At 39.2% G+C, this 18,151-nt stretch overlaps 1 pseudogene; it reads right to left on the minus strand.

Moving 5' to 3' along the window:
* Positions 1-1,205: 1,205 nt before the first annotated feature.
* On the minus strand, positions 1,206-2,495 carry LOC128584745 (suppressor of cytokine signaling 4-like; annotated as a pseudogene).
* Positions 2,496-18,151: the final 15,656 nt, after the last annotated feature.

Raw genomic sequence — 18,151 nt, forward strand, 5'->3', positions numbered from 1 at the left:
CAGCCCCCTTCCTTCTCCTGGCTCCCTCATTTCCCTACCCCCACCTTGTACTAGATCTTCTACTGCCTTCATATTAGAATTGAGTACATCAGAGTCTTGCTTCTCCATTCTTGTGATGCTTTACTATGTTACTGCATTTTTTAAAACAGTAAAAATTTGAAAATAGCTTAGATGTTCATCAATAGATAAGGGTTAAATAACTGATGATATAGCCACAAATGCATTATAGTACCACTTTGATGTTTTAAAAATGAGGTAAATGTGGTAAAGGATAAGTTAATTCTACAGGTATTAACCTGGAAAAAGAAGGTTGCCAAACAGAATATATAAATGTTTCCAGTTTGGGTTTTTTAACAAATTCTGTATGTATGTGTATTTTTAACTTTTTATTTTCGAACAACTTTAGACTTACAGGAAGTTTTAAAAACTTTTTTTTTTGAGACAGTCTCAAGCTGTGTAGAGTGCTGTGGCATCATAGCTCACAGCAACCTCCAACTCTTGGGCTCAAGTGATCCTCTTGCCTCAGTTTTTCTATTTTCAGTAGAGAATGAGGTCTTGCTTTTTCTTCAGGCTGGTCTCAAACTTGTGAGCTCAAGCAATCCACCCACCTCGGTCTCCGAGAGAGCTAGGATTATAGGTGTGACCCACTGTACCCGGCCTAAAAACTGTCTTTTTATTTCATTTTTATTTTTCAAGGATGAGGAAGCTACAGGATAGATATAAAGTTCATGTGCAATTTAAAATAGTTTAATGTAGTAAACTGAACATGAACTTTATGTTCATCCTGTATATTTACATATAGAAATACTGATAGTATATATTAACAAAATATTTTACATGTAGGAAAGGACATAAGATTATTTTTAAAGAAAAATATGAAACAGAATATTCAAATACATTGGCAATATCTATGAAATTTCAAAATGCCTAGGCATACATAAATTAAGGAAATAAATAGTTTAATACTCTATACAGTAAAAACAAAAATACCTGGTTAAAAATACCTATTAACCTCTAGTGTGTAACTTTAAACAATTAGTGTATCATTAAAAAAACTGATCTTGAAGTAAAATTTAGGGCAGAGGTTTATTTTAGACTCCACTGCCTTTGTAGAAAAATTCAAAGTGAAGAAAAATAAGTAATTCAAATAAGAAAAATACTAAATGAAAAAGGGATACAATCATTGCCATGTTCCTTCCCCTATCCTAGCAGTGTTGTTCTGGTATTGCAATCCTGAGTACTCTAATTTTTGATTTATAATGATATTCCTTTAGATATAATTTCATAGAAAAAGGAATTGGAAGGCATCGATGCCATTGTAAGTTGTACAGTTACAGATAACTGTTCTGCATATATGGCTGCAGGAAAGGGGGGGGGAAGTCTGGATTAAAGGGGTGCACAGATGTGGTTCAAAGAACATACAGGCGCTCGAGTCCTTATAATGTTCTAGGAGCCTAGTAATATCAGGAGAATGGAAGACAAAAGGATCATGTGCATCAAAGCTAAAGTTGTGATTCAATTCTAGCATGAAGAGAACGATTATAGCATCTAAAACTAATGAAGAACAAATAGCCTTCCTGTGCTGAGTCTCGAAGGAAAAAGGTACCCTCTGGTTTTCATCCTAGCAGAGTTTCAGCTGCATATTTACCCAGAACTCCCCAGTAACAGGGATTGTTATTGATCTGAAGGAGGTCTGGTACAAGACGGTGGACGCAATCAATCTGGGCCTGGTACTTAGGAGGTGTTTCCAACTGCAGGATTTCATCACCTAGTTCCCATTTGGGTTTGTTTCTTTTCCTGGAACTTGTGCAAAGTGTTATGATTTCATCATCTGAATCCATATCGCTGTTTTCTGCCCTGTTATTTGGAACCAGGCTCATCACGGAGCCAGGCAGGGGACCTCCACACCAGGCAGTGTTGGTGGTTGCCACACAGGGATGAACACTGGTCTGTGAGAAACAGTCTGCACCCTCTTCCACATTTCTTCTGGGTTCTAGCTCCCCATCTCTCAGTTCACCCTGAGACAAAGTCTGTGCTTACCCATTCATCTGATTTGGGATTTATAGTAGCAGTGAGTCGTTTAATAAAATGCCACCTAAAGGCTAAATCTGATGCAGGTGGGAAAGGACGCTCATCTAACAGGAGTTCGCTGATAGGAATTTTTCTCTTAGACAGAACCCACTACAGTGCTTAATTGGAAAACACTGCCCCGCAGCATATTGCAGTTTCTGTTTAAGAGGGCTAGAAATCTATGCCCACAGGAATGATCTAAATCCAACCCTGGGGACTAACAGCTGTGCTTCCTTTCTTGGCTCCTTAATAAAACCTCCCTTTTCTCCACAGCGCTCACCGGCCCCACACCTGAGCAGCTCTCTTTATTACCATGACAACGTCTTTCTACTTCACCCATAGCTGTCCTTTAAGTCACCACTTCTACCCCTACTCGTTTGGGACCTGACATCTACATTTTTACTATTTTCATAATTTTCCGCCATTTTGACAAATTATTCACAAATTTCAGTGTTATTAATACTTCTTTTTCAGTTTTTCCGGCAGGAAGTTTCTTCTGGGCACTTTCTGGGTGTTATTCCCCCGGAGCGCAGCTTCCCTGGGGCTGTCATCACAGTCGCAATCACTTTGGGCGCCTGAGGAGGCAGAGAGGGGAGGCCCCGCGATCCCAGCACCTTGTGCGGGTCCAACCAGGCGGAGGCCTCACTGCGACCCTGCGCTTTGTATACACATTTTAAGAAAGGAAAAAACTGTATTAAAATTGTAATACGAAGTCACATTTGACTTCTGCAATTATAAGAGATACAAGATACAATGTACAAGAAAACAAATGTCAGTATATAGCGAGTGTTACAATTTTAATACAATTTTTCCTGTCTTAAAATGTGTATACATTATTTTGGCACCCTCTGCATTTATGGGGTACATGTAATACTCTGGTACATGTATACATACAATGTATAATAATGAAATAAGGATAATCGGCATATATGTCACTTCAAACATGTAATTTCTTTGTGTTGGAAACATTTGAAATCCTCTCTTCTAGCTATTTTGAAATATTCAATAAATTATTAAGTATAGTCTAGAATTTATTCCTCCTACCGAACCATAATTTTGTTACAATTAATCAGCCTCTCCCTAACCCTTCCTTCCCTCATCCTTTCCAGCTTCTGATAACCACTATTTTATTCTCTACTCCTATGAGATCAAGGTTTTTAGTTGCTACATGTGGGTGAGATCAAATGGGTTTGTCTTTCTGTAGCTGGCTTATTTCACTTAACACAATGTCTCCCAGGCTCATATATGTTACTGCAAATGACAGAATTTCAATCTATTTTATGGCTGAACAATATTCCATTGTGAATTTATACCACATTTTCTTTATCTGTTCATTTGTTGACTGATGCTTATGTTGATTTCGTATCTTGGCTATTGCGAATGCGCTATTTAAAAATAAAGTGGGAGTACAGGTATTTCTTCAAAAAAATTAATTTCCTTGCCTTTGAATATATACCCAGTAGAGGGATCGCTGGATCAAATGGTAATTCCCTTTTTAGTTTTCTGAGGTGCCTCCATACTGTTTTCCATAATGGCAGTACTAATTTACATTCTCACCAACAATGCATAAGAGTTCTCCTTTCTCCACATTCTTGCCAGTATTTATTTTGTGTCTTTTTGATAATGCATAAGAGTTCCCCTTTCTCCACATTCTTGCCAGTATTTATTTTGTATCTTTTTGATAATAGCAATTTTAACTGAGATGAGATGATATCTCTTTGTGGTTTTGATTTGCACTTCCCTGACAGTGATGTTGAACTTTTTTTTTTCATGTACTTCTTAGCCCCCAGCATGTCTTTTCTGAGAAATGTCTGTTCAGAGCATTTGCCCTTTTTTCATGGAATTATTTGGTTTTATGCCGTTGAGTCGTTTGAGTTCCTTTTCTGTTCTGGATATAAATCTTTTGTTGAATGGATAATTTGAAAATATTTTCTACCATTTTTAGGTTGTCTGTCCACTCTGTTGCTTGCTTCCTTTCCTGTGCAGAAGCTTTTTAGTTTGACATAATCGCACCCACCAAGGTGGGTGGATTGCTTGAGCTCAGGAGTTCAAGACCAGCCTGAGCCAGAAGGAAACCCCATCTCTAACAATATGGTCAGGCTTTGTGGCAAGCACCTGTAGTCCCAGCTACTCGGGAGGCTGAGGCAAGAGGATCACTTGAGCCCAAGAGTTTGAGGTTGCTGTGATTTAAGACACCACGGCACTCTATGAAGGGCGACAAAGTGTATGTTTAGTTTTGTAGGACATTGCCAAACTGTCTTCCAAAGCAGCCATACTATTTTGCATTCCCACCAGCAATGAATGAGCATTCCTGTTGCTCTCTATCCTCATCAGTGTTTGGTGTTGTCAGTGTTTCAGATTTCAGATAGCTATACAGTAGCACTTTACCATCATTTTAATTTACAATTCCCTCATGACATAGGATGCTGAATATCTTTTCATATCCATACTTTCCATTTGTATATCTTCCTTTGTGAGGTGTCTATTCAAATCTTTTTTTCATTTTTAAATGAGTTTTTCATTTTCTTATCATTAAATTTTAAAACTTCCTTACACATTTTGGATAATAGTCTTTTTCAGATGTGTCTTTTGCAAATTTTGTCTTCTTAATCTCTTAGCATTGTGTTTCACAGAGCAGAATTTTTTAATTTTAATGAAGTCAAGCTTATTAATTATTTCTTTCATGAATCATGATTTTGGTGTTGTATTGAAAAAGCCATTGGCATGCCAAAATTGCCTAAATTTTCTCCTGTTATCTTCTAGGAGTTTATAATTTATTTTTTACATTTAGATCAATAATCTATTTTAAGTTAACTCTTCCAAGGGGCATAAGGTTTGTGCCTAGATTAAATTTTTTGAATATGTATGTCTAGTTGTTCCAGCACCATTTGTGGAAAAAACTATGTGTTCCATTGTATTGTTTTTGGTCCTTTGCCAAAGATCAATCAACTATATTTGTGGGAGTCTATTACTGGGCTCCCTATTCTGTTCCATTGATTTATTTGTCTGTTCTTAAGAACAGAGTTAAAGCTAACTACCATAGCTTTATAGTAACTCTTGAAGTCAGATAAGGTCCATCTTCTAACTTTCCTCTTCTCTTTCATCTTTTGGCCCTCCCTATAAACTTTAGAATTAGTTTTCCAATATCCATAGACTAACTTGCTATGATTTTTTTAAATTACATTGACAATGGTATTTGATTCAATTACATTGGATTATATTGAATCTTCCTATCCATGAATACTGACTGTCTATCCATTTACTTAGTTTTTCTTTGATATCTTTCATCAGAGTTTTGCAGTTTTGTTCCTTTAGATCCTGTATATATTTTGATAGATTTATACATAAGCATTTCATTTGGTGGGTACTCCACTTGTTTATTGCTGGCATAAAGGAAATCTATTTCTGTTTCTTTTAGAAACAGTCTTACTCTGTCACTTTGGGTAGAGTGCAGTGGCATCTTCATAGCCTGTGTAACCTCAAACTCCTAGGCTCAAGGGATCCTCCTGCCTCTTGAGTAGTTGGGGCTACAGACATGTACCACCATGCCCAGCTGATTTTATTTATTTATTTATTTATTTATTTATTTATTTTTTGAGACAGAGTTTTACTTTGTCACCCTTGGTAGAGTGCCATGGTGTCATAGCTCACAGCAACCTCCAACTCTTAGGCTCAAGAAATTCTCTTGCTTCAGCCTTCTGAGTAGCTGGAACTACAGGGGCCTGCAGCTATTTTTAGAGACGAGGTCTTGCTCTGGCTCAGGTTGGTCTTGAACCCATGAGCTCAGGCAATCCACCCACCTTGGCCTTCCAAGTGCTAGGATTACAGGCATGAGCCACCTCATCTGGCCTCCAGATAATTTATTTTCTATTTTGGCAGAGGTAAGGTCTTGCAGTGCTCAGGCTGTTCTCAAATTCCTGACCTCAAGTAGTCCTCAGACCTCAGCCTCCAGACAGCTGGGATTACAGGCTTGAGTGACCACACTCAAAGGAAAGCTATTAACTTTTGCATATTAACCTTGCATCTTGCAAACTTGCTATAATCACTTATTAGTTTCAGGAGTTTTAAAAATTTTGTGGTTGTTTCAGGTCAATTTGAGGGTACAAAGACTTAAGTTACAATGTTTGCATTTGTTAGGTAGAGTCCCTCTTATAATTGTGTCCCACCCCCAACAGGTGTCTCATACACCATAGCATTGTGCCTATAAAGAGGATGGACACCCATCCCACTCCTTCCTCCTCTCTCCCCACTTACCTTGAATTGATTTGAATTTTTCTCTTGTGGGGGCATGTATTAGATCATCTACTACAGTGTTTCTCAACCTGTGGGTCATGACCACAGGAACTGTATTGAAGGGCTGTGGCATTAGGAAGGTTGAGAACCACTGATCTACTAGCTTCATATTAGTATTGAATACATTGGATTCTTGGTTCTCCATTCTTGTGATAATTTACTAAGAAGAATGTGTTTCAACTTTATCCAGGTAAATGCAAAAGATGTAAAATCTCCATCTTTTTAATGACTGAATAGTATTCCATGGTATACAAATATCACAGCTTGTTAATCCATTCCTGGATTGTGGGCATTTAGGTTGTTTCCACATTTTGGCAATTGTAAATTGAGCTGTGATAAACAGTTTAGTGCAAATGTCTTCATGATAAAAGGATTTTTTTTCTCCTGGGTAGATGCCTAGTAATGGGAATGCAGGATCAAATGGGAGGTCTAATTTGAGTTCCTTGAGGATTCTCCACACTTCCTTCTAAAAAGATTGTATTAGTTTGCAGTCTCACCAGCAGTGTAAAAGTGTCCCCTCCTCTCCACATCCACACGAGCATTTGCAGCTTTGAGACTGTGATGTGGGCCATTCTCACTGGGGTTAGAGGTTATCTCAGGGGAGTTTTGATTTGCATTTCTCTGATGATTAGGGATGGTGAGCATTTTTTCATATATTTGTTATTAGCCATTTGTCTGTCTTCTTCAGAGAAGGTTCTTAGTCATGTCTCTTGCCAGTGATATATGGAATTATTGGGTCGTCAAACTAAGTTTTATTTCTTGCTTCTCAATCTATACACATTTTTTCTGTCCTTTGTCTTATTGTATTATCTATGACTTCCAATAAAATGTTAAAAAGGAGTGGCCAGAGAGGACATACTCACCTTTTTCCTCATCTTAGCAGAAAAGCTTCAAGTTTCTCACCACAAGTATGTTAGTTGTGCAATGATTTTAGATGTCCTTCATCAGGTTGAGGAAGTTCCTCTCTATTCCTAGTGTGCTGAGAATTTTTAATCATGAAAGGGTATTAGAATTTATCAAATACTTTTTCTGCGTCTATTGGTATGGTCACATAATTTTTCTTCTTTAGCCAATCAATGTAATGGATTGTATTAACTGGTTTTTGAATGTTGAACTAGCCTCAAATGCCTGGTGTAAATTCCACTTTGTCTCAGGGTATAATTCCTTTTATAAACCTTGACAATTAACTTGCTAATATTGTGTTGAGGGTTTTTGCGTATATGTTCATGAGAGATATTGGTTTGTGGGGTTTTTTTATAATGTTTTCCTTTGGTTTTGTTATTAGATCAATAGTTACCTCATAAATAAAATGAGGTAAGTAGTATTCCTTCTGCTTCCACCATCTGGAAGAGACTATAGAAAGTTTCTACAATTTTTTTCCTTAAATGTTTGGTAAAATTCAACAGTGAATGCATCTGAACTTGGTGCTTTCTGTTTTGGAAGATTATTAATTCTTTTTTTTTTTTTTTGCAGTTTTTGGCTGAGGCTGGGCTTGAACCCGCCACCTTCAGCATATGGAGCTTGTGCCCTACTCCTTTGAGCCACAGGTGCTGCGCAGAAGATTATTAATTCTTGATTCAATCTCTTTACTCGTTATATGTATATTCAGATTGTCTTTCTTCTTAGGTTAGTTTTAGCAGATTGTCCCTTCCAAGGAATTGGTGCATTTTATCTAGGTTGTCAAATTTATGGGCATAGAATTGTTCATAATATTCCTTTTTTCCCCGATAATGTCTATGGGATCTGTAGTAATGTTCTTTCATTTTTGATATTAGTAATTGTGTCCTCTCTCTTTTTTTCTTAGTTCAGCTTGGCTAAAGGCTTATCAATGTTTTCAAAGAACCAGTTTTTGGTTTTGTTTATTTTCTCTACTTATTTTCTGGTTTTGATTATTAATTTCAGCTCTAATTTTTATTATATCTTTTATGTTTATTTTAAATTTAATTTGCTCTTCTTTTTGTTGTTTTGTAAGGTAGCTTAGATTAATGATTTTGATCTTTCTTCTTTTCTAATACTATATATATATGCATTCAATGCTATATATTTTCCTCCAAGCACTACTTTCATTGCATCCCACAAATTTTGATAAATTGTATTTTCATTTTTGTTTAGTTAAACATATTTTTAAAATTCTCTTGAGATTTCTTCTTTGGCCCATGAATTATCTAGAATTTTATTGTTTAATCTCCAAGTATTTTGATATTTTCTAAGTTTCTTTATATTATCAACTTCCAGTTTAGTTCTATTATAGTCTGAGAGCAGACACTGTATGATTTCTATTGTTAAGTGTGTTTATGGCCCAGAAGGTATTCTAGAATGCTGAATATATTTTTTACTTTTTTATTATGTGGAGAGAATAGTGTAAGGAACTGTATTTTCATTACTCAACTTCATCAATTATCAACACATGGCCACTCTTATTTCATCAATAACTTCTCTCTTCCTGGCTATTTTAAAGCAAATTTTAGATGTGCTATCATGACAATATATATTATAATATCGACATTATCTTTGAGAATGTGGTCTTTTGAGATTTAACAAAATCAGCCTGTACCGAGACCCACTGATATCATTGGCTTTAGCTACTTCAACCCATGTTCTACCCATTGGCCCAAGCTACATAAATATCTGTCTCTGTGCACTGAGAAGACTCCACAGGCTGCTATTGTCAACATGTCTATAGGAAGCTACTTTGGGTGGGTAAGGAGACATTGCTGCAATTGGCAGTCTGATTCCAGCTGTCACTACCTTTGGGCCAGGTAAAAATTTGGGCAAGGCATTTTAACTGTAGAGCTGTCTCAGTTTTCCTCTAGTGATTAAATGAGAACATAAAACCTACTTCACCAAATTGTTGTGAAGCTTAACTAAACAGAAGTGAAAGTCAGATTAGTCATTATTATTCTGGTTTATGCAGCAATAAAATCATTTCAAAGGCCTCTTTAGGGCACATAGGAAACTCTATACCACCTTTAGGAAGATAGTTAGAAAGCCCCATGAAGCTACAAAACCTGGGTACCAATTCCCAGAACAAGACTGAGTTTGGCCCCTGATAGAGAACATAAGACACTAGGCAACCCAAACTGTCCATCATGAACTGTATACTACTTAATCCACTGAATCATAAAATTGGAGTGTGCAGCAAATGCAAATGGTATATACAAGGTAAGGCCCAAGCAGGTTTAAAAGGCTAAAAAAACCTGCATGAGCAGGTGACCCACAATCCAAGGGTTCTTAATTCCATTTCTTCACCACTTCTCTCTCAACCCACTCCTATTGCAACATGGGGAGTTGCCTATGACTAGTTGACAGAGGAAAAAGAGACACAGCCTTGGTTTGCAAATGAGTCTGCACAATAAGCACACAAGGGGATAGCTGCTGTTTATATCTCCCTTGAGAAGCAAATGCAAGACAAAGGTGGAGGGAATTGTAAGCAGTACTTCTGTTTCCCCCTTAGTGCAGAAAGAGAGATGCCCTGGGGTGGGAAGCCATACCAATTTAAGGTCAATAATTAATGGATTGGAAGACTCATCATTGACATGCAAAGAATAAGATGGTAAGACTGGCCATAAGAAGGTCTGGAGAGAAGTATATGCATAGACTCTTCAAAATGCACACTAAAAACGTACATATTTTCAACCCCTGTGAATATTCACCAAAAAGCATCCACTGCAGAGGGGGATCTCCATGGTCTGGTGGACAAAATAACCCATGTGTGGCTGAAAGTCATTTCCTTTCTCTAAACACTTTGATGTGTACTCAATGGGCCCATGAACGAAATGGCCCTGGTGGCAGGGATAAAATTTATGTGAACTCATAAACTTGGACTCGTCCTACCAAGACTAATCTGACTATTGTCACTGCTGAGTGCCCAGTGTTCCAACTGCAGAGATCAATACTGAGGCCTCATTATGCCATGTCTCCTTGGAACACAAGCCAGCTCCCCATCTTAGGTTAATTATCTTAAACCTTTTCCATTATGGAAGAGACAGCAATTTGTCTTCATAGAAATAGATACTTCCTCAAGATAAGGATTTGCATTCCCTGCTGACGGTGCTTCTGCCAACACCATTTGCAGACTTAAAGGATGCCTTCCTTACTCATCACCTTGGTAACTCACACAGAATTGCCTACGATCAAGAAGCTCATATTATGCAGAAGGGAGTGTAAGCAATGAGCTCATGTCTATAGAATTCACTGGTTTTACCAGGTGCCACACATTATCCCAAATCAGCTGGCTTGATTAAACAGCAGAATGGCCTGCAGAAGTGGCAGGTACAGTGTCAGCTGGGAGGCGAGGGGGCTGTTCTATAGCATGTGGTATAGCCATACACTAGTGGCCAATATATGGTTATGGACAAACCGTTTCATAAAATCTTCTTGATTTTTCAGAGGCTTTGCCTTTCTTCTAATTCTTCCTAATGCTGTTTCTTTTTATAAAAACCTGTGATTATTTTGTTATAAATTCACTGTTGTTTTTCTCTTTACTCCACATCAAACATGGCAAGATGTGATTACTCAGATTGTTTGGGGGTATGTGGCTCTTGGTCCTACTCTCCACATTACTTGGCTTCTCTTCTCAGAGCCACTGCTTGGAGCAGATCGATTTCTTAACTTCCTTAGGTTCCCAAGGAAGTTTGCACTACTTGCATGGCAAGCTTTCACATACTCTCTCTGCATTTCTCTGGTTCCCAAAGTGAATGGAATATAAGAGATATTATAATATCTCTTATATTCCATTCACTTCATACAAGGGGATCCTTTGGGTCCCTTTCACAGACGATTCTTTACTTCTAGAACTAACTTTCCAATATGTGTGTACTATACACACACTTACATTCCCCAACTTCAGCTCCTCACTACATACACACAATACTTGCTTACTGCCACATTCCTTGGAATTGGAAGTGTCTGTCTCCACAAATGTAGAATGTGAGAATGGAGGGTATAGGGAAGAAGGGAAGTACACGCAGAATAAAGTATGCATGAAGGTGTGTACGGAATATCCAAGGAACTTATGGGGGAGGGTTAAATGAAAGTTTTTGTTTTTCCTATGCTTTGGATATCTGAGCCACAGCATAGAACCTAGATGGAAGAGTTAAGTTTCCTTTTGTACAACTAGCACTCACGAGGCAAAGCCAGGGAAAATGCCAGGAGCTATAGCCCAGGTGTTTTTCTCAAAATGGCAACATCTATCTTATAATCAGATCTGAGTTCGTCTAACTAATGATTGTCTATTGGTCTTAGTTTTAAGTGCTGCTGCAATTTGATTGTTTGTCAACCTGATGGGCATTTTTGCAATAATTTGGGGGCAGAGTTTTAGGACTACTACTTCTTCCAATATTATTCAATTAATCTTCCCCAGTTTGGTAGTTCAGTCAGAAGCACTTACTGTGAAGTTACACTGTGCCAAGCAGTGGGTTAAGTGTAAAGAGCCCACGATCACTGTGCACGGGTAAGCTCATGATCTAGCACCAATGCGCTCAGCAAGCCTCCTGGTTCTCTGCCCCTTCCTCGTTGCCTTCACCCAGTTCCCCTTTATCACTCTGTTCTTCCCGTTGTCCCCAGTGTCCCCGACACTATCTTCCTTTTTGTGCTCCTTGTCTTTACATCTCCCTCAGTCCCTGCAAAGCAAATCAGCCACAATGCCACTAACGCCACAATGCCACAACAGGGTGAGTCGCCCCCTCTACCCCTACAAACCTCTCAGAAGTTGGGTTTGTCTAGGTGCCTCCTGGAAAACATGAGGCATGTTCCAAGAAATGGATTGCTATGGTCTGTTTTGCCTCAGGAGCAGCACACAGTCCACAAGGAGGCAGCATGGTACAAGGAGCCTGGAGCCAGGCTCGGTCCTGAATTCCGGATCTAAGTGCCAGCTGTATGGCTGGGTGCTTCACTTCTCCAGCTCCCTCATCTGTCAAATGGGGATAATGGTACCTACATGAGAGGATTCCATGGGAAGAAAATGAGAGGAAATACTTTACAACATAAAGCACCATGCCCAGAATAAAATAAAAGCTGAAAAATATGTTTTTCTTCCCTATCTTATACATAATGCTAAATTTGCTTCCTAAAGAATTTGTCTGGGGGCAATATGACCTTTGAAGATCTTCTGAATTCCCCCCAAATGGTATTCATCTGCATGTGCACACATGTGTGCACACTTACCAGGTCTGCTAAGTGGAGAATGCCAAAGTTAGTCTGTTCATGGATGTGGGTATGTGTTGTGAGTATGCCCAGGTGCACTTGTATGACTATCTTGGAGATTCCAAGGACATGAATCAGTTACATTTCATTGAGATTATTGTCTAATGTAGTAGCCAAGCAGTAGATCTTCATGAAACCCTCACTCTGTTTGTTCTAGATGCCATGAGGCACAAAGCAATACAAGATATGGCTTCTGCCTACAAGAATTTACTAGTCAAGACTCTTCGAATGAGCTGAAGCACACAGGTAAAATGTATTGGCTCAGGGAAGAATATTGCAGAAAGAATAGGAATAAATTCTCGCCTCAGGTTCAGCTGGATCTAGGCCTTAAACTCTGCCAGGACTCTCTTGCTGTGCTTGAGTCTCTATCTCTGTTTCCTTGCTAGCTTTGTTTTCTTATACAGGCTCCTCCATAAGGCAAGAGATGCGGCTCTCAGCAGTTCCAGCTTTGCATCTACACAGTGTGTGACTGGAAAGGAAATTGGACTCTCTTTCCAAGTTCTAATGAGAAAGAGCCCACAGAAAAACCGATTGGCCAGACTTTGTCATGTGTCCATTCCTGGCCCAATCACATGTCCTTGGGAATTAGTACACCACTTTGCTACCTACACTCACTGGTGGCCAGAGTGCAAAGTATTGTGAATGGCAGACTCATGGGGTGGGGACTCAGGAAAGCTGCCCCAGAAGGAGGAGGTTGGTGTTATGGGCAGAGGATATAAATAATTATCTGCTATATGGATGCATACTAAATTTTACTGTGGAGGAAAAGTAAACAAGTATAATATAAACAAACCATTTAATTCAAAGTTTCAGAAAAAAGGTATTATGATACAGTTATTTTCAGCTAGTTACTGTGGTTTTAGAGCTCAATATATGTCTATGAGATGAATATTTATCTCATTTACTTTATAGTAATGTTTATTAACCATAGTGTGAAGTAAGCAGAATTTATGTCGCCTCTCTTGTATCCTCTACAAATGGCTGGGGCTTCTTTCCATGACCACAGATGCCTATAATTCCTATTGTTGATATAATATCTGCTGACATTAATACCACAGTATGAATCTTCTAGATGCAAACTGATATAAGAGCCATGGAATTCATTAGTGATGTTTTCAAAGAGAGAAATTTGAGATACCCAAATCTGTCTCAATTTTTGTGATATCTTGGGATAGGACCAGAAATGATGCAAGATCAAGCCAAAGGCAAGGGGGTGGCCTTGAACCTGGATATAGACTCGATTCATCAAGGTGGTAGTGGAATGGGGAGAGAGGAGCTACTCAGTCAAAAATTGTGGAGGTGAGATCAAGAGGCCTTGGCAAGTGCTCGGAAAAGGGGAATACAGAAGAGTGAGATGACACTGAAGGAGGTTGGAGGAGCTATCACAGAACCAGGAGACAGAGAGGTAAAGTAGTTTGGAGGGAAGAATTCCATTCTAGACATGGTAAGGATGAGCTGCTGGGATGTGTTGGTAGTATGAGACTCAAACTTAGGAGAGAAGATAGATGTTGGCACCCACCCTGTGTGGAGGTAAGAACTAAACCATGATGGTGAGTGAGACTGTCAACTGCAAAAGTATATATAGAGAAGAGAAGCCAAAAAAATACCCCTTTGTGGTGGAGGAAGTAATTGGAACCAGAGAAAGAAGCAGAGAAGGAGTATCATATTGGAAGAGGAAACCAGAACACCATGTTCTAGGCATCGAAGAGGAGTTTGGAAAGGAAAGTGGCCTGGGTGTCAGATGTTAAGAGGAGTCTGAGGAGGATTCTTTGAGGCCAAACTGGAAAATCTCTGCAAGGTTTGTACAATGGACCGAATGTTTGTGTCCCCCTAATCTCAATGTGTTGGAATTAGGAACTAGTGCCTTTGAAAGGTGATTAGGTCATGAGGGTAGAGCCCTCTTGAGTGGGATTAGCACACTTATAAGAAGGGGCCAGAGACCCAGACTCTCTTTTCACCTCAGGAGGATATAGAAAGTCAGCTGTCTGTAACTAGGAAAAGCCCCTCAGTAGAACCTGAGCATGCTGGTACCCTGTTCTCTGACTTCCAGCCTCCAGAACTGTAAGAAATACGTTTCTGTTGTTTATAAGCCACCATGGCTATGGTTCATTATTACGGTTACCCAGATGGATTAAGACAGTTGGGATGCCCCACTTAGGAGAGATTCCTCACAAGCAGACCTTGAGAGGAGTTTCCTGTGCAAGAAACTCATCTTCCAAGGGAGGGGCAGAGCAAGCACAGCAGGACAGAGAAAGGTGTATTGGACTGTATGAGACATAGTGTGGCTGCATGATTAATGATAACTATGAGGCCCACTCAAGTGTCCCACAAGGCCAATACTACTTGCCATTTAATAGCATGATACAACCTGGCTTGGGGATTCTAGGAGACAAGGCCACCTCAACACAGATGAATTTTCATAAACTATAAAACAAGAGAAGTTTAAACTTCTTTTATGAAAAAAACATCTGGTAACTATCATGGACTGAATCCAGTATATAAAAGGGGAAAGGATCCCCCAAACTCTGAGAATAGTCTTTGGATGGAGACATTCCTGTCAGTTTATAATCTGACCCCTTGATTATCTGAGACCCATCTGTTCTCACTATCCATCTTTTAAGAGCATTGACGGCTGGAGCATCAAATAGTGTCTAACATTCATCTTTGATGCAAATTGAATTGAAGGAAAGAAGTTGCCCTTGGGAAAACTGGTTAGCTAAAACCACCCCAAACCCTCAAACACGATGAAAGGGCAGCTGATGAGCAAGAGTGTGCTTCCCACAAACTCCCAGGGAGGGGAGCTTCAGGCTAATCCTGTAGTGTGTGCCCGGGGCTTGTTTTAGTTAAAAGTTCTCCAGAGAAACAGAACCAATAGGATCTACAGATACTTCTCAACTTACAATGGTGTTACATCTTAATAAATCCATGATAAGTTGAAAATATTGCAAGTTGAAAATACAGTGGCTCACTCTATAATCCTGGCACTTTGGGAGGCCAAAGTGAAAGGATCACTTAAGGTCAGGAGTCTGAAATCAGCCTAAGCAAGAGTGAGACCCTGTTTTTACAAAAAATAGAAAAATTAGCCAGGTGTGGTGTCATAAGCCTATAGTTCCAACTATTCAGGAAACTGGGGTAGGAGGATTGCTTGAGCCAAGGAGTTTGGGGATGCAGTGAGCTATGATGATGTCAACTGCACTCTAGCCTGAATGACAGAGTGAGACCCTCTCTCTCTCTCAAAAAAAAAAAAAAAAAAAATACACTTGGCTGGGTGTGGTGGCTCATGCCTGTAATCCTAGCAGGCTGGGAGGTGGATCACTTGAGCTTAGGAGTTTGAGACCAGCCTAAGCAAGAGCAAGACCCCATGTCTACTAAAAGTAGCCAGGCTTTGTGGCAGCTACTTGGGAGGCTGAAGCTAGAGGATCTCTATGGATTAAGCCCAAGAGTTTGAGGTTGCTGTGAGCTATGACACTACAGCACTCTACCCAGGGTAACAGAATGAAACTCTGTCTCAAAAAAAGAAAAATACACTTATAAATTCAGCTTATCTTAATGAAATAAGCAAATCATAATGAAAAAATAAAAATAAATAAGTTTAAAAAAGAAAGTACATTTAATACACCTAACTTACCAAATGCCATAGCCTAGCCTAAGACAGCCTTAAATATGCTTAGAACTCTTATACTAGGTTATGGTTAGGCAAAATTACTAACACAAAGTCAATTTTATAATAAAATGTTGAATATCTCATGTAATTCATTGAATACTGTGTCTAAAGTGAAAAATAGAACTGTTGTATGGGTACTAGAAGTATGGTTTTTCCTGAATGCTTATTGTTTTTACATCATTGAAAAGTTGAAAAATCATAGAAGTCAAGTCATAGTAAGTCTGGGATCATGTGTGTGTGTTTATGGGGAGAAAAAGAGAGAGAGTGATTGATTGATTATGGAAGTTGGCCCATGTGATTACGGAGGCCAAGAAGTCTCATGATTTGCTGTCTGTGGCAAACCAGGAAGGCCAGTGGTATAATTCTGCCCAAGTGGAAAGGCATGAGAACTGGCAGGTAAGGGTGGGGCTTCTGGCATTAATCCCTGAGTCCAAAGGCCTGAGGACCAAGAGTTTCTGTGTTCAAGGGCAGGAGAAGGTGGCTGTCCCAACTCAAGAAGATAAAGACAGAGATAATTTCTCCTCCATCTGCATTTTTTTTTTGCAGAACTGACAAAGGTTTAATATGCTCGCTGTACAGAAAAATCTGAAGTGGAAAAATATTCCATATTATATAATAAATCAATCAACATTGTAAGCAGAAAACACATGCCAATAAAAATACACATTGTCAATAAGCATATTAAAATATGCTGACTACAAAAATGTAATGGGGACCAGTTAGTTTTTGTATCTCAGCTTGTAAAAGATTAAAATGTTACGCGGGGACACTGTGGAAACTGAGGTTTCTAAAGTGAAGGGTTGTTGGTAGGAATTTAAAGTGGGACAAACTTTCTGCTGGTGTCCACATATTTGTGGACTCGACAATCCTCTCTCTAAGAATTTAACTCAAGGAAACACCTGGAAAATTATCAAAATCGTAGAAGCAATGGCACCATATGATGGGTACAGCAGTGACAAGCTGAAAACAACCTTAGCACCCACCCACCAAGAAGGATTTGTGTAAATTGTGTTTACTCTGATAGTGATAAACATAATTGGGTGACATGAAAAGAGTGTCATGGCAGATTGCTGAGATATTTTTAAAGGCAGAGTGTAAAATAGAACATGCAATAGATACAAATATATATCTATTGATATAAATATGTGTGTGGTGCCATGGCTAGAATGGTTGTCCCCTCTGAAACTCATGCTAATGAGTTTCAGCATGGCTGTGTGGAAAGGTGGGGCCCTCAGAATGGGTCAGTCCATTCACCGACTAATGGATTAATGGATCAGTGGGCTCTCTTGGGTGTGAGACTAATGGCTTTATAGGAAGGAGAGAGACCTGAGCTAGCATGGTCAGCTGCTCACCATACAATGCCCAAGCCAACTTGGAACTCTGCAGAGAGTCCCCACTAGCAAAAAGAGCCCCTCCAGACGCTGCCCCATAATCTTGGACTTCCTGCCTCCAGAATGTAGGAAATAAATTCCTTTTATTTTTAAATTACCCAGGCTCAGCTATTCAATTGTAGCAACAGAAAATGGACTAAGACATATGGGTATAAACAGAATTCTTTCTTCCTGGGTGAATTATTTATTATATTTACATACTTCTTTATTCTTACCATCTGCATTTTTGTACTATGTGGGCCCTCAATGAACAGGATGATGCCCATCCACAGGGCATCAGTCTATTGATTCAAATGCTAATCTCTTCTGGAAATCCCCTCACAGATGCACACAGAAATAATGTTTTGCTAGCTATCTAGGCATCTCTTAGCTCAGTCAAGTTGACACATAAAATAAACCATCCTAAAGATATACATTGTGGAGGGGTCAGGGATGGGCTACCAGCTACAGGAGGCAGGGACACATACACACCTAGGTATTACTGGCCCTCCCAGTAGCCCGAGAGCAGCCCACCTTCCCCACCCAAGAA

This window comes from Nycticebus coucang, chromosome 4, assembly GCF_027406575.1.
Source record: "Nycticebus coucang isolate mNycCou1 chromosome 4, mNycCou1.pri, whole genome shotgun sequence".
Classification (NCBI taxonomy): domain Eukaryota; kingdom Metazoa; phylum Chordata; class Mammalia; order Primates; family Lorisidae; genus Nycticebus; species Nycticebus coucang.